This window comes from Rhea pennata, chromosome 6 (assembly GCF_028389875.1).
Source record: "Rhea pennata isolate bPtePen1 chromosome 6, bPtePen1.pri, whole genome shotgun sequence".
Classification (NCBI taxonomy): domain Eukaryota; kingdom Metazoa; phylum Chordata; class Aves; order Rheiformes; family Rheidae; genus Rhea; species Rhea pennata.
Genome location: NC_084668.1, coordinates 24,187,448 through 24,213,725, shown reverse-complemented (window position 1 = coordinate 24,213,725; position 26,278 = coordinate 24,187,448). Strand labels below are relative to the sequence as shown.

At 44.4% G+C, this 26,278-nt stretch overlaps 1 protein-coding gene across 4 annotated transcripts in view; it reads left to right on the top strand.

The window, feature by feature from the left end:
- The first annotated feature begins 1,913 nt into the window (after positions 1–1,913).
- WIPF1 (WAS/WASL interacting protein family member 1) overlaps positions 1,914–26,278 on the top strand; it is a 55,852-nt gene continuing 31,487 nt past the window's right edge. Inside the window, exons 1-2 of one of the 4 annotated variants that reach the window (XM_062578963.1) lie at positions 1,914–1,977; positions 23,819–23,932. The gene's annotated coding sequence lies outside the window, so the exon portion shown is untranslated. Of the gene's footprint in view, positions 2,014–20,842; positions 20,968–23,818; positions 23,933–26,278 lie in introns of those variants that run through there. The other 3 variants (XM_062578964.1, XM_062578967.1, XM_062578966.1) reach the window with 3 other exon arrangements.

The window sequence follows — 26,278 nt, the reverse complement described above, 5'->3', positions numbered from 1 at the left end:
CACTGTTTTGCAAGGGGTTTGCTGAAACAGTCATACCTCACTTCCTGATCCAGCATAAAAGACAAGCAGACCTATGGAAAATAACAAAGCTGCAAGCAGTAATTTCCACGATGGAGCCCTGATGACCTTAGACAGCAGTAGGTGGGCTGCCTGCAGCATGTGTGAGACTGCACAAGGGTCTGGAGGCCAGCCCGGAGCGGCAGTGATGGGTCAGTCGGTCGCCTTTCTAGCAAGGGCTGCTGTTTTTTCCCGTCATCCCTGCGCAGCTCTCGCATCGCGGCACATCTTCCCAGCTGCTTTAGCGGGCTCTAACAACCAAGCAGAGCTGGATCAACGCTTGTTGCTTAGCCCATACGGAGAGCGGAACAAACATATCATACGATATTTTGCCAGTACATTGTCAAGAGGGAGCTGTTCACCTGCTGGTGATTTTAAAACTGTTTTCACCTAATGACCCAAATATAGTGTGCAGTGCTTGGGAACCTCGTGTGGATTTGCAGCCCTCCTTAGGGGGAGCTTTATGTTTGCAAGTCCATGAAGGCACTAAACAGAGGGAACCTGTGTTTTTTCCATTTGAGAGTCCCATAATTCTTGTTTGTGAACTTATCTAACTTACAGGGGGAAGGGAACAGAAGAGGGTAGGGGAAAAAATATGCGTGCTTTGTGTCAGTATTGTAATGCCTGAAGCATGCAATGACACAAAAACAGAGAAATGGACCACATTAAAGGCTGAAGAAGTTTGAAACCTTTGACTGAGGGCAAATCAGCCCTGCTATTGCTCTCGCTACAGCACATCTCATGATAATACTCTCTTTGGGCAACTAGTAATCTCTTGTTCAAAACATGAAAGTAGATTGTAACAGGTTAACTCAGCACACAGATCACTGAGTATTTGACCTTGTACCATGCTGTTATAGGGAATGTAGAACATATTTAATTTTTTCTGAATGTCTAACATTCCTGTATTTTAGAGAATAGTCCACTGGTCCGCTACTGAGCTGGACCACACTTGTGCATGGCATAAACAAAAAAAAAATCCAATTACCTCCAAAGTGTGAAATGCTACAGGGACAAAAGGATGTGAGAATTAAGATTATTTTGGCTCAAAGAGGCACCCAAGACAGCTCTCTCACCTTTCAAACACTACCGCTATCTGCCCAAGCTTCTCCATCTCATATATTTGGGGGCATTTTTCCTTTCAAGATCTCAGCACTGGACCTAAAGACAGTAACAGAAGTTTTCCTTCTCAGTCAAGCTTAGAGGGCAAAGGAAGCAAAATCTATTGCTTGTCTGATAAAGTGATTTCTACAAAAGTGAGTTAATTGAGGTAAGAACAAATCCCTCCTGGGTTAACATGCGGAGAAGGATAACTGACCTTCCCACACCTCTACATACTGCAGATCTTAAAAGAGAAAACGCGGGCGCCTCTTCCCGCTGTTGAAGTACGCGTCTGCTGCGCGGTGCGTGTCTGCCTGCTGCACCGCCACCCCGAGCCCCCCTCCTCCTCGCCCGCCGGCGCTATCGAGGCCGTCGGGGGCCGCCGAAGGAGCGAAGCGTCTGGAGCGCTCTGTGGGCAATGGGGCATCAGGAGCTGCGGAGGGAGAGGTGCTGCCTGGAGGCCCTGGGGGCTTGTTACTTTCCCAGAAGGATGGGGCGACGCCGAGGAGGCTGGGGCAGCGCACGGGGCGCCCCGCCTCTGCCGAGCTTTGGCTCCCCGCGGGACGTCCCGCGGCGCCGCGCCGCGCAGCGGGCGCTCCCTCGGCCGCGGCCGCGGAGGCAGCCGCGCCCCCGCCCGGCCGGGCTCTGCCGGCGGCCGCGGCCTGCGCAGCGGCGCGGGGGCGGCGAGCGGCGCCCCAGAGCCGCCGCCGCGGCGCTTCCTGCCGCCGGCCGCGGCCGCTATAAATAGCCGCGCGGCCCGAGGCGCCGGCCGCCGCCGCGGCTGCCGCTGCCGCCGGAGCCGCCGACCCCCGCCGCGCGGTAAGCCCGAGCCGCGCGGTAAGCCCGAGCCGCGCGGTAAGCCCGAGCCGCGGGAGCCGCGCCCGCGTCGTGCCTCCGCTCCGCTCCGCTGCTTTCTTCCCGACCCCCGAGTCTCGGGCCGGGCGCGCTGCCGCCCCCGGAGCCGCTCCCGCTCCTCCCCGCCGCCCGGGCTCCCCGGGCTGGGATCCCGCCCTGCTTCCCCTTCGCTTTCGCCGGGGCCGGGGCGTGCGGAGGACGGCGGTGGGCACGGCGCGGCGCCCGGGCTGCGCCCCGAGCCCCGCTCGGCAGCCCGAGCAGCGCCGCTGGGCTGCCGGCCCTCGCGTCCCTCCCGCGGCGGCACGGCCCGGGCGCCGAGGCTGGGGTCGGGGCCGCGGGTGGCGGGGCCGCGGGTGGGCCGCGGCGTGCGCAGCACCCGAGCGCCGCGCCGCTGCGGCAGGTAGCCCGTGCGGATGGCTGTCGCAGCCTGCCTCCCTCGAGTGCTTCGGTCTGCAGTGAATGTTAAGGTGAAGTTTGTAGTTAAAACTTTGCAGCGGAGACAAACAAAGCGCCGCTTTGCCATCGAAGCGAACTCTCAGGGGCTTTTTGAAGGAGTCAAGTTTGGGAACCGAAGTAAACAATGTTAAGGTTTTGGCTTGTTTCCTCATTTGTCTGTCCCAGCTACTCTTGTGGCTGCGCTTCATCTTTTAATAAAAACATAGTCTGTAGCACAGGATTATATCACTTCTCTGAAAGTACATGTTCTTCAAGCTGCTAACTTGTGCCCTGCTCAGGCCTCTTATTTAAAGCAAAATAATGCAGAACTTGCCTCTGACATTAGATAGGATGTGCTTGCTCAGGAGTCCCCCACAAGACACTTCTAAATCACTCTTCTGTTCTTGTAGTGCTCCCCAAAGAAAGGGGCCTCGTAAGTCCTTGACTTGAGCAGCTGTTCTCAGTCTTGGGCTCTGGAAAATGGGCAGTGTGCTGCTCCTCCTCATTTCTGCCTTATTTTGCTGGCTTTTTTTTTTTTTTTTTTTTTTCCTGTTTCTTTCTGTCAGTTACTTCCTTCAAGCCTGATTTTAAGAGCACAATGTGGAGGCCTATGCTGGTCATGTGAAAAAGGAAAAGTCTTGGCCTCTGCATGTTACGATAACATATTCATACCTGATAGCTTCCCTGCTCAGGAACTATGGTTTAAAGAGGGGCATGAAGGATTGCAGCACCAGTGTGGAGGAGCTTGCTCTGGTAACGTGCCTCCTTCCTGGGCAAAAGGTGCAACCGTTTCATTCAAAGAGGTAAACCTTGGGCAGAGGGTGAAGCTGTAGGGGCTTTTTTTTCCTCCATCTAACCTAGCATCTGCCCCTCACATTAGGCACGAGGAAGAGTGAGCTGGTATGTACTTTCCCCTTTGCTGGAGCACATGAGGGGAAGGCCTGTGCGAGGAGGAAATACAACTGTGGCAGAGTACTTCTGCCCTCTGCGCAGCAGGAGCATGTAAGCAGAGAACAGATGCACAAAGATTCAGGAAGAGAGCACGAGAAAGGAGCAGAGGGACAGAGGAAGATGCAAGTAGAGAGGGAAGCTTTTTACATGTGTAGAAACTCCTGTTACAAAATCTGTTTAGTTATGGCCAGAGCAAATGTTCTGCCAATATGATTGTCTCTATTTTCTTTCCCCCCTTTAAAAAGAGTCCCCATTATTGTTCCTCCAAAAACTGCTGCATTTAATTCTACTAGCCCTGAGTGCATTTCTTCCTGCACTCCTCTGGGCTCTTTGGCTCTGACTTTGTGCTGAGCAGGATGCTGTCCTTAGTGCATGCCTGTCAACTATGTAGATCTTCATGCTGCCGCATGAACGATTATTTCCATAGTTGGTTGAGCAAGTTTCTTAGGAATGTGAAGTGAGATGCACCCCAGTACCTGTGGTGGATCTGGATTAGCCCATGAGCTCCCTGGGGCAAAGACCGTCCCCTGGAGGATGCAGTTACCCTGCCTGCTGCAAGTGGCGGAGTGGAGGTGAGCTCTGCCCTGCTCCCCTTCCTCCCACATCTCTCTGATATCAGCTCTCTGGCCCACTTGTTCCTCTCCCTGTGCTGCAGCTCATCAAACCCTATCTCAGTTATTTGTGAGGTTGTGCTATAACTGAACTGCTGAAAAGTTCAGCAAGCCAGATTAAAAATAATCCTCCAAAAGGGAGAGAGGTGAGGAAGAGTAATTATGTCTGTACAAATATCCTGTATGAGTCCTGTGCTGCCTCTTTCTCCTTCTGCTTGATGCTGCTCATTCCAGCAAGTGGGGATTAAAACAGTTTAAGCTCTCTACCTTCTCTCTAACTCCTGTTGCTGCCTTATTGTTTCTACTGAAATTACAATTTCTATGGTATTGCATTATTCTCTTGAAGAGCGTCAGGTAGCAAGATGCTGTCTCCTGGGGTTGCATTACTGAAAGACTGCTAGCCCTTCCTCTTTAAAAAAGTAGTGCAGAGTTATCACAAAACTGCATCAGGACTTTAGGGCTCATGCAGTAGAGACAGAATTGAAAGTGTGCATCTAAAGAAAGGTATTTGCTATAAAAGGGACCATCTCCCACCTGTGACGTATGTATGTATCTTCACATCAGATGATGGAGAGGCTGCTGAGAGGCAGGAGCTGAACAAATCCCTCTGGGAAGGAAGCGCCTTGCAGTGTAACTATCCATTACTTACAGCACATGAAGTTGTAACAACTGTTAGCTTTCAGCCTTGCTTGTATCACCACCAAGCTTTTTTGGAGGAAGGAAAGAGCGCATGTTTGATTAGTGCTGTCTGGCAAATGTGACTCGTTTAGAAGTGAGTGTGCTGTTCCTGGTGTACATACGTTCTAGTAAAATACCTTCATACCGTTAGTTTGCTGTGCTCTTGACTACGTTGCATCTCCATCAAGATAATGGACTTACGTATGGAAACCATGAGAAACAATGATGGAGTAAAGAGTGAGGGTGGGAGGGGAAACTTTCTTTAAAGTTTATGCTCTTGCCAACACAAACCTAAGTTTGTTTTTGGCCACAATTAAAACATGTAAACTGTTGTTAAATTTCAAATCTAATTAAACATTTTTTGTATTCTTTCTACTAATTTCTGTTATTCTTGGCCCTTCCCACTCTCCTTTTCTTCATGTGGTGCACTCTTACACTTCATCTATTGGAGCTGTTACAAAGAGGAACTGTCAGGTATCTTGGCTCAGAATGAGTAGTTGTAGTTGCATTTGGCAGGGGTGGAGGATGAAGCATTTTTTCTGTTGAAAGAAAACTGAGCTTATTTTGGTAGAGCAGATCATGGTAATACCAAAGATGAGAACACGAGGAGCAACAGTAAATCTTCAAGGCAGCTGTTCATTCTCTGTGCCCCTGAGTGGGCAATTAACCTATTTGTTATTTAGTTCCTTACTTCCAAGGTGGCAGTGAAATATCTGTCTCTTATTGAATAATAATTGCTGATCTGTTAGTTGGCAAATAGCCCAGAAGAGTTTATTAGGAACTAAATCTAACAAAGATGTCCGCAATCATGCTTTAGTAGAAGGTTTTGTTTAAAATATTTTGGATGTTTGCAGTGATGAGTATGATAGCAGGGTAGTGTTAATAACCAGTCAGCATGCTGGCTATTCAAATGTGATGTATTGACTATAAAATGGGAAAAATGCAGACCTATTACAGCACAGCTTCAATAAACTTATTTTCTGGATGCAGCTGTTAGGATAGCACAAGACAGTACTTGTAGAGAACATACCTGGGTATCGGGGGAGGAGGAAGTCCAGTCCAGTCCAGTTCAGTTGCTCTGTTGTGATGCTTTCCAAGCAGAATGTGGCTGCTGCTGCTGAGATGTAAGTGAAATTTGAATCTTATAAGGAGGATTTTCACTGGAATTAACCCCAGACATCAGGGCTCTGAAACACACAGTGGAAAATTGTTGCTGCTGTTTAGTGTTACATAGATGCAGGCCTGCAAGAGTTGCTCTCCTTGGGTCTCAGCCATCTCGGCTCACTGAGGGGGTGAAGTCTCTTTAAGGCTGGAAGCATAAGAAGTGAAGGACCAGCTTCATCAAAATCTGAGAGATTAAAAGTTCAGAATAGAAAGTTTCCTTATTCCTGGAAGGCGATAAACAGGAAGCACAAGGAGTAGCAGTTTGAAAGTCTCTGTTTTGTGACACTTAACTCCACTGTAACCTCTTTAGGAGTTTCTACATTTGGTTCCAATTACTCTTTGGATATAAACTGTTTAATTTTGTGGCTCCAAAAGCTCCTGATATTTTAGCTGTTTGTGTGGCACCCATCATCATTAATCTCTTCAGTGTATGTAGCTCCTGCCATTTTGCTTCTGGTACTCTGTCCATATGAAGAGCTCTCCCGTCTCCAAATGCACGTTTCCATGAGTGGACTGTCTTCCTCGTTTGAGACTTTAGCATCTCTCTCCTGCTAGAGGAAGTACAGGACATCCTTTAGTAGGAAGAAAGGATGTTAGGATCAAAGCTCTTGGCTTCAGCTACCTTAAAAAAGGTTATGATAATTCTTCTGTGATAATTTCAGGAAGTGGGATGATCCTCCCCCCTCCCCCCCAATATTTTGGTGAGTGCTGTGTAATGAATGTGAATAATGCTGAAATCCTTTTGCCAAAGAACAGATGTAGTGGAGCAAACTTGGTAGTGAATTTTCTTGAAACTTGACATAATGGCACCAGAAGTGAGCCCTGTGAAGAAATCATGTTTCTCTATTTGTTTTCTACAAAAAACTGCCAGCAAGATCCTCCACAATGAGGGTGGCCAAGCACTGAAACAGGCTGTCCAGAGATGTTGTGGAGTTCATCCTTGAAGATACTTCAAACTCAAGGGGATGAGGCCCAAGCAGCCTGCTCTGAACTAGATGAGTTGCAGCAGTTCCCTCTCAGAAGTTACTGAAGTGACTGTGACTCTCTTCTCCATTTCTGTGTTACTGTGTGAATGTGGCTGCTTTTGTCAGTCACCAGAACATCTGGGAAGAAAAGTGGTCTCAGAATATCCAAAAATGGCCTTCAGAAGTCTGAATAAAGATATCTGAAAGTGGAGTGAATAGAGAAGCGTAGTGCGGGCAAACTGCTATGCCTGAACTCTTGTAGCAGTAACTGTGGCTGGAAAGGACAGGGAACGTCCTCACTGGCAGCTAGTGCCTTCGTAGTTAAAAGATGCTGTCTTTCAACATAAAACTGTTTCCTTCCCCTACTCAACTGCTTTCAGAGTACTGAAAAACAGACTGCTTTTGCCTTCTACAAGTTTGCTTTTTTTCGATGAATCTGACAGATTCATAGCGTTTTTAATACTGAAGAATAGTTTATTACATTGAGTTTTTTAGGAAACACTGAGAACATCAGATCTGGAAAAGAATTTGGTGAAATAAAGACAAGAGCTGCAATGGAAATTTTTAGAAAGTGATGTTATTCCCAGTTTGCTGCATAACAATTAATCTCTTCTTTTTAAGAGAGGAAAAGAGCAAAGGAAGTTATATACTGAATCCAAGTTTGAATCTCTCTTTGTTTAAAAAATAAAAATCACTTAAACTTTTTTTAATGGGGAAATTGAGAAGAAAACAGATCAGCATTTTCAAGAGTGCCATAGGAGGAGTTAAGCTGTGAGTTAACCGCATCTGTGTTTCAAATCCAAATGCTGTGAACAAGGCACCATTCAGATCTTTAGTTATAAGTTATGCTGAATTCCTTATGCTTTGTTTGTTTGAGCTCTGTTGAGAGAAGAAAAAACATAGATTAAAAAAAAAAATCAATACTTCTGTTTCAGTAGCTTGTTTTTGAAATGATGGAGGAGGAGGATTCTGCTTCCCCCCCCCTTTTTTTTTGTCTAGTGCTTATGCAGGTCATCTGCTAATTACTAGCAGCTGTGAAACTATTGAGTTACATAAGTGCAGCTAAAAGTCAGCGAAGCCTTGCATCATTCAGCAGATCTGTCCATCACTTATACACCAGAATAACAGATTGGTTTTGTAACTTAGTTGACAGTGGCATCTAAATGCAGAGGGGGGGATCAACAGGCACGGAAAGAGGGGAAATCCTTTCAACGATAGAAATTGGATACAATAATGTGTTACTTCATTGTCGCCGCAATCTGTTGTCTGACGATGCCTGCGTATTGCCGTCCTCTGAAGGGAACCGTGTGTCCGAGTAAAGCCCCACGGCAGCTGAGCCCGACAACTGCGCAGCGCTGGCCTGCGCGGGCAGCTTTGCTTGGGACGGGACTGGGGCTCCTGCCAGGCGCCCTGGAAGCGAGGCAAGTGCGCTGAGATGCACCGCAGATGAGCCACGCTCGGTGATGTGGCTGAACACAACAAACTGCATGAAAGTTTAGATAAGGTGTCTTTAAGGTGGGACGCGCGTACTGCTGAGAACTTAGGATTTCTCAGCAAGAGAAATGCATGTGCAAGAGCACGCTGGCAGAGCAGGGCCAAGGCGACTGCCCTGAGTCGTGCCTCCCAGACTGTAACACCATCTCGGCACACCGCTGAATTTAGCTGGCAGAGCAAGAGCCTTCTCGCTGAAACCTGGGGGTATGGAGAAGACGCCTATAGTTTTACATACTAAATCATATTCTATCTAATGATTTTCTGACCCAGACTTCAGTTTTGTGTTTTTGAATTCTTGTGTCTGCCTTGTCCTCTCTGCTTTGGGGTTTGAAGGACCTCCATGGACGTGAGAGAGTATAGAAATGGCTCTCAGAGCAGTGCTGTGAAATATGCAAAATATACAGTTCCTGAAATATTTTTCTTGGAACTCATTTTACCTTAATAACCAGCAAATAGAGAGTCCCTGCAGACCACAGACCCTGCACCGGTGACTCAGAGCTGTGGCCTGGCTGCTTTTTCAAGAAACTGGAAGAGGAGTTTGCCTGAGTCTCTGTTCTTTTCACAACTTCTTTTAACAGATAATGTGAACCATTAAGTGTCTCTAGATCAGTGGTCTCTTTCTCTACCATTTCCAGTGCAAGAAAAACAAAGTGTCTCCTTAGCTCATTTTACTTTGGCAGTCCTGAAAGATCATGGACCTTCATAACAGCCCTCACATTACCCTAGTCCCTGAGGAAGGATATGCTCTTAAAGGCAGCTTGTAAGCTCCTTGTAAGCTCCAACTGCTATTCTGGCCCTTCAGAGCTGTGAGAAGGTGGTACAAATTGCGACTGGTTTATGATCCCTTTGTTTTATCACGGGAAACTCTACTGAAGAACAAAAAAAATCATTCTAAACTCTACTGATCAACAACAAAATATCGGTCTGACTTTTAGTATCTGTAACATTCAAAGTACAGCCTTTCTAAAACAAATTTCCAGAGTACTGGAAAAAAACTTCCTTTTTGAGTAATGTAACCAGAATGGTAACTGGTTTCATAACCGATATCAGCTACGTAGCTTTTTTTATTGGAAAGATGTAGGTGAAGAAAGATTGTCTTTGGGGAGGGAGGAAAGGTATATTTAAAGTCATTTCTCCCTTACCTCCTATCTGGGGAAATGTTGGCTGGAAAACAGCTAGTAATTCAAGGATACTGCTTTGATGGCATTTCAGATCAAATTTAATAGATTGCAATTTGGCCAACATGGACAGTATCAGCCATGCAGTGCTTAGCTCTGCAGTGCACTTTTTAATTTGCACTGAGTAATCGGTCTTCCTGAGCCCATCGCTTCAGTCACTGTTTTCCTAGCTTTCTGACTTACGCAGTGGGTGAGGAGCTTTAACTGTGGGATTTTTTTAAAAAGCAATGCAGTCTGAACTAGTCCTCTTCCAGCTCTCCCCAGAGTGCACAGCCTGTGTCCTGCTGCCTCCTGTTCTTCTCACTTGCTTGACCTTTGTTGGGATCTTTTTCTCTTGCTCTCAGAGACAGTCTTAGCTCTTTGCAGTGAAGTGTTTTTGCTTTTCCATGCAGGGACATTTTGCTGTCCCTGGTTTCCAGCAATCCCTACCAGAGCAGATGGAAGAGCAAAGGGAAATTCCTACTTAGCCTGTGCAGAACTGGCCTTGAGCATCCTCAGAGCAGAGTTGTCTGCCAGATGTTAGCAAATCTTTACCAATCATTAGTTATGCAGGGGCCGATCACTTTTGCATGTTACTTTGCTGGTGCATGAGAACCTTCTAGTGTGGCTGTAAGACTTCTTTGTGGACAAAACAAGCTGATTCCCCAACTTACTCTTGGGAAATGAGTGAGCCCCTTTGGCTAACAAATTTCTACAAGTTTTGCCTGGGATGGAAATGCGAAATAGAGAATTTTCACCTTACTTCCATGTTTGATGAAATTAGAAGCTTCTAAAACCAGCTCTTAACGTATTAAGTGAAAACCACAAAGGGCATCACTGTGTTGCATATATCATAAGTAAACAAACCATTTGCTCAGGCATGTGGTAAGCCTATGTGACTCAGGGTATTGATCTTTTTATATTTATCTCTACTCAATCAGATGTTCCTTCTTGTTTCTTACACTGTCATATGTCTTGTCTTGCATTTAAGCCCTCTGAGATAGGGAATGTATATGTTCAATGCCCAACAGAATACAGTTTCTGTTCCAATTGGATGAAATGAAAATTCAGATAACAGCAATGTCCTGGTGTAGAAGGAATACAAGTACAAACATCTCAATCATAGAGATAAAGCAGTCCATCTGAGACCACAGAGACAGCACCTAATAGAATCTCATCATTCCTGTCTGTGGGCTGCATTTTCAAACTACCCTAGACTAGTACTGCTTGTCTTCAAAGTCAAGCAGTAAGATGTATAACTGTATGTATAACTTTCCCAAGCATTAGTACTGGTGGTATAATGGAGCCTAAAGCTTTCAAATGGAAGCAAAGGGCCCTAAAACTTTAATACCAGGCAGCAACAAGCTACGTGGAAATAATTCTCTTGTGAACCCTTTTTCTGTATGTTCAGATAAAAGTTCTGCATTTGATTGACATAGGTGGCTTAGAGCGGGACAGAAAACTTGTTCTGTGGCACAACTTATTTTAAACAGGTTATTCTTAATTGCATTGACTAGCATCTCTTGTGTGTAAATGAGCAGCTCGCTCAGGTTCTTGTCTTAGAGTCCAGGAGCAGGATGCGTAATTCACTTCTGAGCTGAAACCAGTGCCAGTGTGAGGCTGGCTGGAAGAATCTAAAGGTATTTTGAAGTTTTAAGGGTGCCATAGAAGTACCTCGAAAAGATATTTGATAGAAATGGGTAATATGGTATTAAGTTTTAGTTTCAAGTTCTCTAAACAATGATGCTCTTCAAAATGAAGAATCTCATTCTGAGGGGCTGCTGCATACTTTCTGATCCCTTTAAGTGACTGGGCAGATAAAGTAGAATCAGAGTAATACTTATTTCCTCACTTACTGGTTTTCTTCCAGGTGTATCTTTGCAAGATACCAAGGTCCCTAAGATTTACTATAACTTTTTTTAATTTATACATCCTTAAAGGAGTGTTTATGTGCTGACTGAAGTCAAGAGGAAAACAAATCAGCTTTAGCTGCTATAGGGAACTAGAAAATGAAGTGTTCCATAACTGACAAACTGTATGAGATGACTGGGCAAGTTCCTTTTTTATTCATCTAGAAGGTGCCAGTTGAACATCCCTGATAATGCAAATGAATTGCGGGGTAAAACCCAATTGCATGTAATTGGACAGAACTTAAATGAAACAGTGTAAGAGTAACATGTGCTTCCAAGGGAAAAAAACTGTTATCGTCATCATGTTTTTTGTCACTTAAGTTCTGCAGGAAAGTTTCCTCTTGAGGAATAATGAAGCTTAGTTATTCACAGTAAGAGTGGTATAAAATTGCTCTTTGCTTAGAATGTAACTTTTTGTTCTTCTGACAAATGTATTTATTCACCATCAAGCAGTGGGACTGACTGGCACCGCAGAAATCATGGTAATGGCACTACTTACATATTAGTGTTTAACAGCTTCCAAGACCTTCACAAACATTAGCCATGCTAACTGGTGTTGGTTTTGTGTTCACTCCAAGATTTCCACTGGGAGGTATGGAGAGAAGCAAATGAAAGTAGAATGGAAAAAACCTACAAGGGAAAGTGAACAAATATAGTGTGTTTTAATCTTCCCTTAATCTAGAGATAAGGAAGTGTCCCACTGTCATTCTTAGCAAGGCGTGACTTTATGCTCTAGGAAGTGAGAGCAGAGGCAAAAAAAAAAAAAACACTGTAAAGTAGGATTCTCTCTGATGGTTTCCAAAAGCAAAACGGCAGGTACGTGCAGCACTTGCTCCGTTCTTCCCCGGTGAGCTAAAGCTGCTGTGTTGGAATAACCCTGAGAAGAGCACAAGCGAGCAGGATTGCTCCAAGCAAGGTCAGGGTATCTTTTCCCAGGGCTTTCCTCTGAGTTGTTTTCCTTTAGGTTTCTGCGCGTGCTCCCACCAGTCTCTTGCAAAGACTGTTCTTCAGTGCTGGAGGAGCGCTCCTGCTGTGCCACGGGAGCCCTGTTGGCCCAAGCACTGGAAGGGCATGCCAGTTCCCGTCCGAGGCCTTTGGCAGTGTGGAAGCACGATATACTCCACGACTGTACATCACAGGAGGAGACATGCAGAAGAACTGCGTGTTCTTCCTCTCCTCGCACTTGGAAGCAGAGTGTCTGGTCCATGCTCTGTCATGGCCCTGTCTTGGCTGGCTGGAAAATGCTGTTGTAGGAGAGGACACTGGCCTGTGCTGGTTATCTTCAGAAATCCTCATTCTGAAGGTAGAGCAGCTTTTTGTTGTTCTGTTCTAAAGTTCTCGTGCCCTTGACATCTTTCTTTTAAAGGTCTGGAGTGTTACTGTGATGTGACAGTTCTGCAGGGAAAAAGCCCACCGCTTCTCTAGGCGTGTGTGATGCAATGAGTCTCAGTTCTGTTGAGCAGAATTCCGACAAATTTTAGTTTCATTTCTCCATATTTAATTCTGTCAGGATCAGGTTGTTGTTTCTTCATTTCTCAGCAGAGCACATGACTCCTGGTATCACAGTGATTTTCTATAAAGCATATCAGTGCACTATCTTCAGACTGTTGCTGGGGGATACTATCTGATGCAAGGGAAAGCATAAAATGACAGGATTTTTAAATGGTTCTTAAGACTGTAGATATGCAAATAGTAAGTCTGATATGGACCAAGGTTTTCAAAAGCAGAATTCCAAAGAGCAATGCAATGTACTAGCTTTTAAACTGGAAGTTGCGAGAACAGTAATTGTCCCATTTAGCGAAAAGCCCAAAGTTAAATATGTCACAAAGTTTACTTAAATCTAAACTATTAACATCATAAAAGCTCAAGTCAGTATAAACAGCCTGTGTAACAGCTGGTGCCGCTGGGCCCCCGCTGGCAGTGCATAGCGACGGGGAAGTGGATGAAGGAACACCTTTGGACCCCCGTCGTTCGCGGTAATGCTTTGAGGCATTACCTCCAAGAGCTGCCAGGACGCCGCTGCTCAGCGTAGGAATTCATTCTCCGTAAGGGACCGTGCCGTAACGCGCTGGGTCTGCTGGGACGTGGCCCGCAGAAAGATTAAACAATGTGAGCGCCGCCTCTACCAAACTGACTGTGACTAACCTCCTTCTCCCCCACCCCGGGGAGCTGGTGCTGCCCTCCTCTTCTGCTGGGGCAGCCTTAACTTTTAAAGCAGAGCAGGAGGGTTTTAGGAAGCCCCTGCTGCTTTGCTCGTCGCTGTTCTCTTAGGTCACCCGCACAGTGCAGCCTTGCAGGGAAGTAAATGAACTTCGTTGAACAGAGTTTAGAAATTGGTTTGCACGGTATCTCTATTCCACTTTCAGACAGCTGTGCATCAAAATCAGCAGAGACGGGTTTTCCATTGTGCGCAGGTAGCACTGTCAGAGCCCAAAGCCGTATACTTAACTGTAAATTTAATTATTCCCTTTGTTACTCAGTACTTGGCCTTTTGCTATTCAAGTCGGGGACAGGCAAGGGTGAGAAGAGGAAGAAACAACGCACGCAGAGTGGGATATAATCAGATTAATCGTTCGGTTAGACTTTTCTGAGAAACTTTTGCTAATAGGAGTCCGGGTGCCAAGCTGTTTCAAGGTGGAAGACCAAATTGCTGCCTCCACTTTCAATCTCAACTTGCAGATTTGGGGGTTTCTCCAGATTGCCAGTTGCCAGAGATGTTGTGGGACTTTGTGTAGCCAGTCAGGAACCCAAACTCCTTTTACTTGACTTAGAGATGATAGGTATATTTAGCAGGCCTGTTCCGGGGTAGTTCATGTGCCAGGAGTCAGTAATCCCCAGATCTGCAAGATAAAAGCTCCTGCTCAAGGTGGTGCTGACAGATTTTCACACAAAAGCCATGGTGGGGTGGCCCAATGATGGGTGAGGACTGAAGCTGTTCCCTGGTGGCAAGTGGTCCTTTCAGACCAGAAACTTGTGTGGATGTGGCCCACATAGTACCCCTTGAGCATAAGTGAGGTGTGGGATCCATGCTTGTTCTCAAAAGGGGTGATTTTTCCACCATCTAAGTGGACGGAGAACTTTAGTCTCTAAGGCTGTTGTTTGGATGCCTTTCATCAACTCTGCAATTTCCTGTTTGTGTTCTTAACTGCTTCCCAAATTCACTGTAATTACCTTTACTAATTCATAGTAAATGCATAAATATTATTTATGCAGAGAATATGACGTGCCATGAATATACCTATTCACATACTGAGCCATCCTTTTTCCTATTTATTGGAAAGAATATTCTCCCAAGGATAAATAGTAATAAAAGAAAAATGCACTATCTGATCTTGTGGATGTTCTGATCTTGCACATCTTATTTGGATATAGCGCCGATCCATATGGAAATACTGGCACTTGTGCCTAAGTAAGGAATGAAAGATCTCATCCATTATACAGCAGAGATGTTGGTAGTAGTTTATAATCACCCACCAAGTATGCACAGACTCCAGTCTGTGCCTATATTTGGCATCCAGATATTCATGGTGTGGAATATACCACCCAAGGGAAAAATGCAAAAAAATAGACTAAAGCTCCTGCTGATTGGAATTTTTGTTTTTCCAAAAAAATACATATGTAAAAGGACTAGAGCTTCTCAGATTCTGGGTAGAATACTGTTTACTGGAAACTGGTGAACAGCTTTTTTTACTCAAGTGAAATCATGCCTGTTTATACTACTGTATTATCCTGCTTGTAGTTAGCTCCCTTTCCACTTCCTAGATGGTCACAAGTTTTCAGTGCTTCCAGTATGAAGATCCACACTGTAAAGAAACAAATTAAGCAAAAGGAGACTTCTTTTTTTTTTCAAAATGAAACTAATTACTCAAATTTTGCAACTGTCCGTGTTGAACAGAGCTAATAGAGGAGAAAGGAGCTTGGCTGGCAAAGACATTTAGACAAAATCCCTTGAAAAAAACATACTTGTATAAACTATAAGAATCCTGCCTTTAGAATTAATAGCAATTAATTAGTAAATATTAGTTCAGTTGTCATGCATTTTAGTAATCTTAAATTTGTATTTTAACTTACAATTCACTTAGGTACCTTTACCTACAGACATGATGAATTTCCCTTATTTGATAGCAATTTAATGCTTTTCAGTGAAAGGTTCTCTAGTTTAATGGTAAATTTGACTTAATACAGAAGTTGGTTTGAAATTGTATAGCCTATGTCAGATGGGAGATTGGGCTTGCTGATGAATATTGTTTCTGTGGCTTTAAAACATGTGGATGTTGTGGTAAGTCATGATTACTAAGGTGCACGTTTATTTAGCTTCGTTCATTTGTATGTATGTGCATATATGTAAAAAAAAAATGCTGATGAGTAGTATGAATATAAAATATTATTCAGATTTAAGCACATTTTCAGTTATTTTTTTCTACTTTATTAGCCAAGTATGTGTAAACTCTTGATCGTATTTGTTCGTACCTGAAGCTTTTTATGACGTTTAGGACCCTCAAGTACTAAATATCTCTTATCAACATCATAACAATGCTGATATATTGAAAAAGTCATTAGCCAATAGTACATCTTTGGCAAGATATAACGCAATGTGCTAGAAAATGATGGAAAGATTCTGTGTCTCTATGTGCAATGGGATTAAATCTGTATTGATTCCCTGTATAGGACTATTTCAGCAGTCTGCTAATATCTGCAGTATTATTTGGGGGAGTCTAAGGCAAGTAACTTTCTAAGATCAAGGTTTTTCAGTTCAGCTTTGTTCACTCTAGTCAGGAAATACATAGGAGTTTCTAGGCATGTTATGTTTTCTTCGGAAAGACTTTTATACATGGCTGTCCTTGGAAAGGGTAGCCTGTGGCTAAAACCAGGGACCATAGCGGAAAATGTGATGTCTCACATACATGTAGCTGTTGACTCTGTGCACACCTGATTTAAAAAGAGCAGAAAATAAAATAATTTTGAGCCTTCACATACTTAGGTTCCTTTTCCTAATTGCTAACACATCAGGGATATAGGGAAGTGTTACTCTTAATTAGGTTAGAGCTGGTTGTGTGGTAATGGTATTTTAATGCCTAAAATGACAACTAAAATGACTTTTTGCTGAGACCAGAGAATATGTTTGTAGAAGACTTTTTAAATAGCAGACAAAGGAAGAAAGAAGAGAATCCACTTGAAAAATAAATGCCTAAGAAAGAGCAGAATCTTTGCAAATAGTATTACTAGTTTGCTTACTTTTGCATTTATTGTCTAGATATAACAATCAAATATTCTATATATGATTTAACTGGAAACCTCTGAAGATTTCATTGTCTGAAAGTTACTTATTTTTAACACATGAAAAGGAGCTAGAAAATTCTGGGTTAGGCTTTTGTCCCCAGGCTTGTATTCTTCCAGATGCGTTGGGAGCAGTGTAAAAACCACCTCTCCGTCTTTCCTGCAGACAGGATGGCGGAGGAGGAACTGCCAAGGTGAATTTTTGACTATCAGATTTTTCCATGTTTTGGAGGAAGGTCAAGACAGATTCTCTGCTTTGTCTGACATGATTCCCTCGCCATTATTATATTGTAAGGGACTGGGAAATGTGTTAATATTTGATATCTCTGAAGAAACATAGTGGGCACCATTAAATATTTACATCTCCCTAGAAAGTCTCATCAATGCCACCAGGATACCTAGGTCTATATCACACACGCTCTAATTCACCCTCAACACCCACTGTTTACTAATCTTCAGCCCCCGCCTGTGCCGATAATGAGCAAGAGGAAATGGAAACAGCAGGGATTATACGCTGCTGAGCAGTCCCAGTTTCCATGCCTAGTTGTAATTCTTTCAACAAACTCTTGCCGACTGCGCTGCTGCTCCGAGGTCCGAACACCTCGGCGTCGGCGCTTGGCCCCGGTGCTTCGGCCGGCGGGTTCGTTGCCTCGTGGTGAGGGGTTAGCAGCTCCGCGTGGCGGCTCGCGCTCGCCCTCGCGTGTGCTGTGCCTGCCCCAGGTTGGGGCAGCGCGGGGCGCGTTGCCCCGTCGTTGAGGTGGTAACTGGTGGTGTCGGCTGGTGGCAGGCAGCAGACGGAAAACGCCGCTGACGCTATTCCACCATCCGGCGCGTGCGTGCGGACGTACCCATCCCAGCGAAGGGGCAGGGCGTTCACAGGAACGAACAGGGCCTGTTTTTGTGGCCAAGTGCCGTGTGTGGTTTTTCCACTACTGATGAACTCCGGGATTCAGTATGCTGTTAGCCTACATCTCCTCGTCCAGAATACTCAGATGCATTGACAAGATGTAATTGCATGGTTCTAATCCAAACCAAAAACCTCAGAGCCCATGACTGCCTTTTTACCTCCACAGCCTGTGTGGGACAGGAAACCATTTGTGCAGATGGCTCTACAGCCACATCTACTAGCGCCCCTGTGTAGTCAGGCCACTGTGCAACCTATCGCTCCTAGGTGAAGTCCTTTATTCCTAAATCAAATACCGTTTTCTGTAGTGACAGCTGAGGAGAGGGCTGTGATCAGTTTGCAGTCTTAGCTGCAACTTGTGCCTGCTGCAGTATTACCAGCTCGTGTCCTCATTAGTTACCCAGGTGTACGTAAGAGCTTTGGGCATGTTTTCTACTCAGAAGATAAAGAAATGTTATTGTCTCGTGCATACACAAGGTGAGATGCAGCGTTAGTTACGACCAGTTGGCTTATCATATAAACTTACCGCTGAAAATCCCATGGAGACTTCCGTCCTCCAGAAGGTGCCAGTCAGTGTCTGTGACAAGGTTGGAGAAAAGAATGGTGTGTTTACAGAGGATTTCCCTGACCTGAGACGCGTTTCCCTTCACATTTCAGCGGTCGGTGGGCAGAGCTGGCAGGCCCTTCGGTGTCCACGGGGGCTTGGGCATCAGGGAGCTGGGCAAGCCCAGCTGCGAGGGCTGTGCGGCACGGCGCCTTCCCTGGATGCCCCACGGCTGCCTTCCCTCGCCTTGCTGAAGGGCACCTGGAGGGACTGTCATGTCCTGGCACCTGGCTGGAGTGATGCCCCTGGAGGCTGTTTTGCTTGGGCTTAGCTTAAAAATACCTTGGGGAGTGCTGTGAGTAACTTGCTGGGATAAAACATTCCTCATGCCTTGAGGATGATGCAGAGAGGGGTATTTGGGGGAATATGAAATAACATCAGCCCCAGCAGCTGCTCCAGGCACTGCTCTGGCATGGCCCAGTCATGCAGCTGGCTCCTTGCACAGCAGTCGGCATGTTAAAAGTGACTTTGTAAAGGTAGCTTCTTAAAAGCTCGAGAAATAAGCCTGGTGCCGTGAGCGCTGCCCGTCGCTCTGAGGCTGAGGATGAGCCCAACGCAGCAGCATCGTGCGTTCAGCTGCCTGAACTCTTCAGCCTCCCCTCGGCTCCTGCAAAGCTTGAGGGCCGGCACGCCATGTCCCCGCAGGCTCAGAGAGGGAAAGGGCTTCGGCTGCAAGCCTTTCACAGTACTCCCCAGGGTCTCCCCGTGTAAAGAGTGCCCTGGCCTATATTTGGCTGTTTCACCCAAAACGTTGAGTTAAGGGCAGAGCAGGCACATCTGTGGACATAAGTTTGTGCACACACTCATACTACAACCACGGAGCTCAAGAGCACGTGCACAAGTAGGTGTCTGCGCCCAAAACATTGCATGCAAACTCATCTATTTTGTAGCACAGTCCATCTTCAGTCATGCGTGTACTTGCTTTTATTTCTGCATCCTCTGTGTGTTCGCACTTCAAATTGCTGTGTCTTTGATTAGATGGATGTGAATAGGCAGCTGCTGAAGTTCCTTGAATTTGAAAGGTTTGTGCTGGTCTTGCCTTGTCAGGCTGAACAGATGCTCCTCTTTTCCGAGTGCATCCCTTTATCCAACAACATTTTGTACTCTACCTGCCACATCCCACAGAAAGTGGGACCATCCTGGCATAGGTAATCTTGCATAAGCCCAGCACAGGGCAGCAGATGTATCCAAGCAAGCGGCTTGGGCAGCAGGCAGGTGCTCACTTGCAAATATGTGTTGGCCTCAGCTGCTGTCACCACCCCTCTGCTGGGGTTAGCTACTCCCACATCTCTGCATAGAGATGGTAGAAGGGATCCTGGTAACCATTTCCACACACAGTTTCTAGAAGGATCAATCAGATTAGTTTGACCTACTGATTTAAATATAAATTTATAATTGGAGCTAAGCTGGCACATGTGATTGAAGCAAACTAGTAGGAAGTCCTTGGGCAGGAGGTTTGGGTGGTAGTCACCGAAAGGCTACTGAGAATGCTGCTATCTTTGTTCGGCACTGCCAAATTAAAAGATGACATTTTTTTTAGTGGATGCCTCTTAATTTACATATAAATTATGTTACATAAAATGCATCAAACCATGTGCAAAGAAGAAGCTCTCATTGGCTCACTCTGGGAAGGCCACACTGCTGAAAGCTTCATGTGCCAAATGTGCAGCATCACCACCTTCACCTCTTCCTGTCCTTTACACCCACACTTACAAGCAGCTAAGTCCAATCAGAGCCCCAGCACATGTGTTTGCAATCAGTCTTCAAGGAAACCCCTGCAGCTGGGTGTGCTGTGCAGCTGCTTAGCCCTTGCGAGGCTGGTTGGTGCCCCAGGCATTGGCTTTCATTATTTCAGCTCTTGCTAAATAAAGGAGCAGTTAATTGCTACCCTTTGGGCCTGACTGAGGAGCACTTAATATATTCCTCTGTGAGCATCTTCAAGCAGAGCAGTACTTCATTTGTCTCCTTGCTAAGCATGTCCTACTTCTCTCTTGATGTTAGCGTGTGCTACTCTTCTAGACTGTCTCCATGTTTCTGGTGTTGGTACCCCTTGTGACTAGACTGCCTCTCCAAAATTCACTTGTCTGGAAGTCGCTTTGCTAAAACACCACCTACTGACTAACCATGTAAATCTACTCCTGTAACTTATGTCCTTCCTTACGTGACATATATGCTCCCGGGCCTGTTTGTCTTATCGTTAGATGGCAATGTTGTGGGTGCACACTTATAACTGGGAAGATAGCATCTACTCCTTTAAAGTAATAAATTATATTTCATAGGATGCAAACTCCTGTAAAAACTGTTTGCCATATTCAAATTAAAAATATTTCTAAAAATAACTATGTCCATTCAAAATAAATATATTATCACTCTGAAAATTTGATAAGCAAATAAACTGAAATTTCTGATAGGCCTGCAGCCTAATTGCATTCTCCATTGTTGCATTTATTTCCTCTGAAAAAGAAAAAGGGCAGTTGAATGTAGCACAGCATTCAGAATTTGGTATTAATGCAATGAAACAGTATAAAAAGGTCCATTGAGTCATATAGTGACTCAGAAAGAAATAGAGGAGGTCACTCTCTGGCTATGCAGAAATGTCAGTGGTTCATCGTGAGAGCACGAATCTCTTAAACATGCTGTGAGAGGCCATTAGTTTCTTCATCTGTTTTTAAAAAGTGAGTGAAGCAAGTGTAGCAAGGTGCAGTGCGGAAGTGCAGCGTCGTGTGCGACTCCACAGGAAGCAAGACTGAAGCTGCTGAGGAAGTTCAGAACTGGGTGACCTCCAGAGGATGCAAATAGCGCAGGTTAGTCTTTCTTTGCTCTCTCTTTTCAACCATGCTAAAGGAGTTCTGCATACGTGGTTTTTTATAGTTCTTTGAATGTATTTGTTTTGGAATAAGAAATCCTTTGTGCAGCTGGCACTCGTTCTGTCTGAAGGTGGTGGCACATGGGCTTTCACAGCAGGACCGTGCGAAAGCCAGAGCGGGAAGCTTTTCTGTGCGCTAGCCCAGGGTGCGCGACGCTGGAGCGTGGCTTGCTGCGCAGCAGCAGCGTGGGGCAGAGGCGCGTTAGAAACAGGAGCGGGCTCCTCTCTGCCGCTGTTAAGATTTTCACAGAATCTGGATTTTTAACAGAAGTCCTTGGCTTGGAAACCTGTGTTTCCAAGCACAGGTTAAAACTTGACTATATTGAGAAAGGTTGGTTTGTTTCAGCTGATAGTGACTATACAGCTGCTTTGCTTGATTTTACCGGTGTATTCTCTAAGTTTTCTCTTTTCTCTGATTCCTAAAGATTTTTATTGGGGAATTCAGTCTTAACTTTTCTGTGATGGGGTTTTTTTTGGCTTGAATTTTCTGTGTCAGGAACAAAACAGAACCAGTTTCTCTTCAGTTCCACGTGGAGCTCTCAAGGTGAGCAGATCTAATGAGATGCACATTTTACATTCCTAGACGAAAACACTTCCATTATTTTTTAACAAGATTAGAATATTGTAATTAATTAACAAACTGGAACACAAATTTGGAGTGAAAGTTAAAAAGAAAATAAACTTAAGGGTGCTGGAGTGGAATACTGTAGCAGGATTTCACGAAATCTGAAATAGCTTTTGTGATGGGAGTTTATAATGCCCGAAGGAGCCTGCCGAAAAGCTGGTGTTTGGAGAGCAGGTACAGGTCAGACGGGGAAGGGCTCGGCCGGCCGGGTGCTGGGGTCAGCGGGGAAGGGGTTGCTCCATGCAGAGGACTAGCGGCTCCTGCAAGGAGGGCGAAAGCCCTGCCTGATGCTGGGCCTCCTGCTTCGTTAGCGTTGATAACCTTCTGCTGAACGTGGCACGGCTCAGCTCTCCCAGCCTAAGAAGGTGGTTTTAAACCAAGTTGGTTAAATCCCCCTGCAGACACTTTAATTCCAGCTCAATCGGGCCTTACAGTGCTTCATCTCAAATAGGTCAGGAGCTGCTTTAAGTTAGCTTAAATATAATGGCTTATCAGTAATGTGTCTGAGCCTCCACACAGAGGTTTACACTTGGTATCTAAAATTGAATTTAAAAATAAACCAATACACTTCGCTTAAATAAATAAAGCCTAACACTTTTACTCTGCCACTAAGATTGAGCACAGACAACTGAAACTGGAGAGTGAAAGAGGAGGAAATCCTGAGTGGGCCTGTTGCACCAGCTTGTATTATGAAAAACAGGGAAAGACTGTTTCTTTCCCAAACAAATCAAAAAAGAAATCTGCAAAAAGAGGAAAGGGAATAAAGAGTACAGACTAAACAAAAGGAAATAAATATGGACTGGAATGAGAGAGAGAGAAAAAAAGAAAATATTAAAAAATGGAAACAGATGGGCACAAATTTTGTGTTCCAAACCCCTTTTACTGAAGTTCAGAAAGAACAGAGAATGTGCATGCGTGTGTGTATTTGAGTACAACTTTATTGATAATATCTGTGGAAGAAACCTTCATTTTTCTGTGATCTTTTTACCATTATTATTTATTTTAGTTTTTTTCCCTTGGGCAATATTAGCGTATGACTTGAAGGTCTGAGATGGTGTCAAAGGTAGATGGAAGCAGCTTTGAGGTATGTTTAATTCTGCAAACAGACAGAATAGTCAAAACACTCAGGATGCCATCTGAATCAGTGGCGAGTTTTGCTCTCCAGAAGCTACAGGGCTGCGTTGTTCTGTCGCCTCTGTATCTGCTGCGTGCTTGGTGCTAGGGGACAGGTATGGGGTGGGGGGGAAGCGTTAAAATGTGCGTCACTGACAAATGCAAACTCGAACTGTGCAGGGCAACTTCAGAGACTTAATAGCAGGATCCCCTTGAGGGTTTCATTTTGTCACACAGTTTATGCAAAAGGTGTTATACCAGTGAGGAACTGGAGTCTTTTATCTCTAAATATGAGTAAATAAACACAATCCTGCGTGGTCATGGTTCTTATACGTTATTTTAAATTGCCTGGATTTTTAAAGCTATTTTGTTTATCACTCTGTATCTCAAATGGACAGTGGTATCTTTGGCTGGGGCTTCATTTACAGCACTTGCTGGCCATTCCCTCCCCCTCCCTTCCCCATGTGCACGCTTGAATGCAAGTTCTGCAGATCGTTTCTGTAATTAGCTGCTAAAGCACCTAGAGGTTGAAAGGAGGTTGGTCTTACTTTTGTTTAGTTGATTTATTTCAGCTTTTGCATGCATTTTTCTCTGGCCTAAACCATAGAAACTTCATTATTACAAAGCTGTTTAGTGAACCATGGCTTTTAAGAGAAGCAACTGCAGCAGTAGATTCTCCATTCAGTCTTCCTACAATATCAATGCACACATGTTTTTAGGCTCTCCTGTTTTCATTCCACCATTTATATTGGCTTTTACAACGCTATGCTGAAATCGGTGGAATTACTTCAAATTTACATTGGTTTGAGAACAAATTGGGCCTTTTGGCCTCAGGGACTAATATTCACTGTGGGTACTGAGTGCACAGACTGTATGTTTTCCTGTTCTGATTCCTCTTTTGATGGAGGCAGCCTTCTCTTTGCATGCTGCCAGTTTTCCCTGCAAAATTTCTACTTAAACAGGGAAAGGCACAATAGATATGTGCCTAGCTTTCATGGTCCCCAAAAAGTTAGGATTTGCAAATAATAATTCTTTTCTTTTTTCTTTGCAGGAATGTGCAACCTGGGAAATGTTACTGCAAGATAATTAACCTGAGCACGAGTATTTTGGGCCAAGCTTGCCAGGCCTTGTGTTCCGTCCAGGCATCCCTCCTGCCGGCCAAGAGGTACCCAGAGCCGGGGCAGGGGGATGTGCGGGGAGGAAATCGCGAGTAGGGAGGAGTTACTGCACAGGAAACAAGTCTCCAGTGTGGGTATTCTCTGCAAAAGTCAGCACAGAGCCCTCTCGTGATTACTACTAAATGTTTCCTTATTTGCAATATGATAACATTGGAGTCATTTTTCCAGGATAGGATTAATAACAGTGCAAGTGAGTTTACTGATGTGCTCTGATGCTGCATAGCTCTGCTAGTGCTACAGTTTAGATGTCAGTGCCTTAGCTTGTGTCAAATTCTGCACCAGATCCCCAAGTATTTAACACATGCAGCAGGCTTTTTCCTTCTAGTAGCGGAGGGCTAACAGTAGAGTTTTAAGACTTCACAGGTAGGTCAGGAGGCAATAGAAAGATATGATTTGATCAGGCACTGTTGAATTCATAGTTGTCCTGACTTAAAGCAAATAATGTTACTGTATTTGCACAGCGAAGGCTCCAATGTTTAGAGTTTGGTGCTAATACAGAGTAGTAGTGTGAAAAGGTCTGTTAAGTCGCACAGAAAATCAGAAGGAAATAGAGGAGGTAAAAGTGAGTTTATTTCTTCTTTAATTGCAGAAAAGACTTAATCAAAAAGCACTTTAGTGTAAATAACAGTGGATCGTGCTGATCTAGAGCTGATGCCATCCAGTAAATCAAGTACTACTCTCTGTCGCAAATGCAATGTGTTTTAACCCCTGCCTATAGCATCTTTTTGATTAGCAGCCAGGTAGGAAGCTGACGTGGGTGGCTCGCAGAGGCGCTTGCAGTGTTTGGTTCTCTGTAGATATGAGCATAAACACATATACGTTTATTCTGGGCCTCTTTGAGAAGATATTTTGGTGTGGGCTGACGCTGCGTTGGCATCAGAAACCGTAGGCTGGAGAAGTCTGGGTACCAAGCCTGGGAGATGGAGAAAGAAGAGCTGATCCTAGCACCAGGCAAAGAGCTCCCTTCATTTACGGCTCCACAACTCATACCAGGGAGGCTGCACTGCTGTCGGGATGATGATTAGAGCTGTGCTGCTGCCAGGATAATTCCTTAACATTTGGGCAATTATTCCAGATTTGAGGACCAAAGAAGATAGTACACTTTTGATCAGTAGCCAAATGCACCTCTTCAGATACTGGAAGTTACAAGGGATTATCTGTTTGAAGCAGGAAGATATGCATGTGAAAATTATGAGTACTTTTACATTAATGTTTATATTTTATTTCAAATGAGTAAATTAGATACTGTAAAGGAATGTGTAATGCAATACTGAGAGAAAGCTGGTGAATTGTGTCACGTGGCCCATTTCAGATTTAGTGATATGGGATCACAGAATATGCTAAGAACAACAGTAATGATCAGAGGCCTAGCAAACGTGACCTGTGAGCGAAGACTGAAGGAGATGTGACTGGCATGAAAAGAGAAAATCGAAAAGGCATATTAACAGTTTTCAATAAATTGTTCTCTACGTCAGTTTTAAATAGGATGAGAAATAACAAAAAAAAAAAAAAAAAACAGAAAAGAGGGATTAGATTAGTTATTGGAAAAAACTTCACTAGCTGTAAGGCTGATGAAGTACTGTAATAGAGGACTGAGATGTTTTACAGAATTTACCATTGTGTAGCTTTTTAAGAGGAGAAATAAACACCTGTCAGGAACGATAAAAACAATAGATTGCAGCTTAGAGGAAGTCAAGAATAGATGCTCTCTTCCAGCCCTATTGTTTGTTGTTCTGTATTTCAATCTCTTCGTTGACAGTAACTTTAAATTTCTCTGGCTATTGATGAAAGCTAATTAGTTACTTTAAAGGCAATAAACACTTTTGGATGCATGGTACCATATATCCAGTACTTCACTTCTCAAGGAGGGCGGGTGACATGCTGCTGCTGAGTATCTTGAAGAGATTTTACTCTTCTAATTTGGGAGTCACCAAATATGACAAGTTCACTGTACTGTGTACTGTGACAAACTACTGAGTTATATGCTAAACTCAGTCTCCAACCTTATTTAAAATAAGCCCAGCTTGGGCTTATTTTAAATAATCCAGCCCAGCTGCATATGCTAGCCAAACTGTTTGGCCAGTTTGGTCAAGGTTTCAGCCGTATTTTAAAGGATTCAGCAGATGTGATGCTAACTTTAGCTAGGGTTTAACAACAGTAATAACTAGTTCTATTGCAAAGAAAATAAAAGAGAAATTGGCTGCTGTGCGCAAATGCCTGCTGTTTCAGAACTGCATTGACCATTGCAGTCTGAAGTGGTTGACTTGCCTACTCCTTTGAGCTTTTGGCAGACTAGCACTAGTAAGGATGAATTTGAACAGCCATGTGGAATA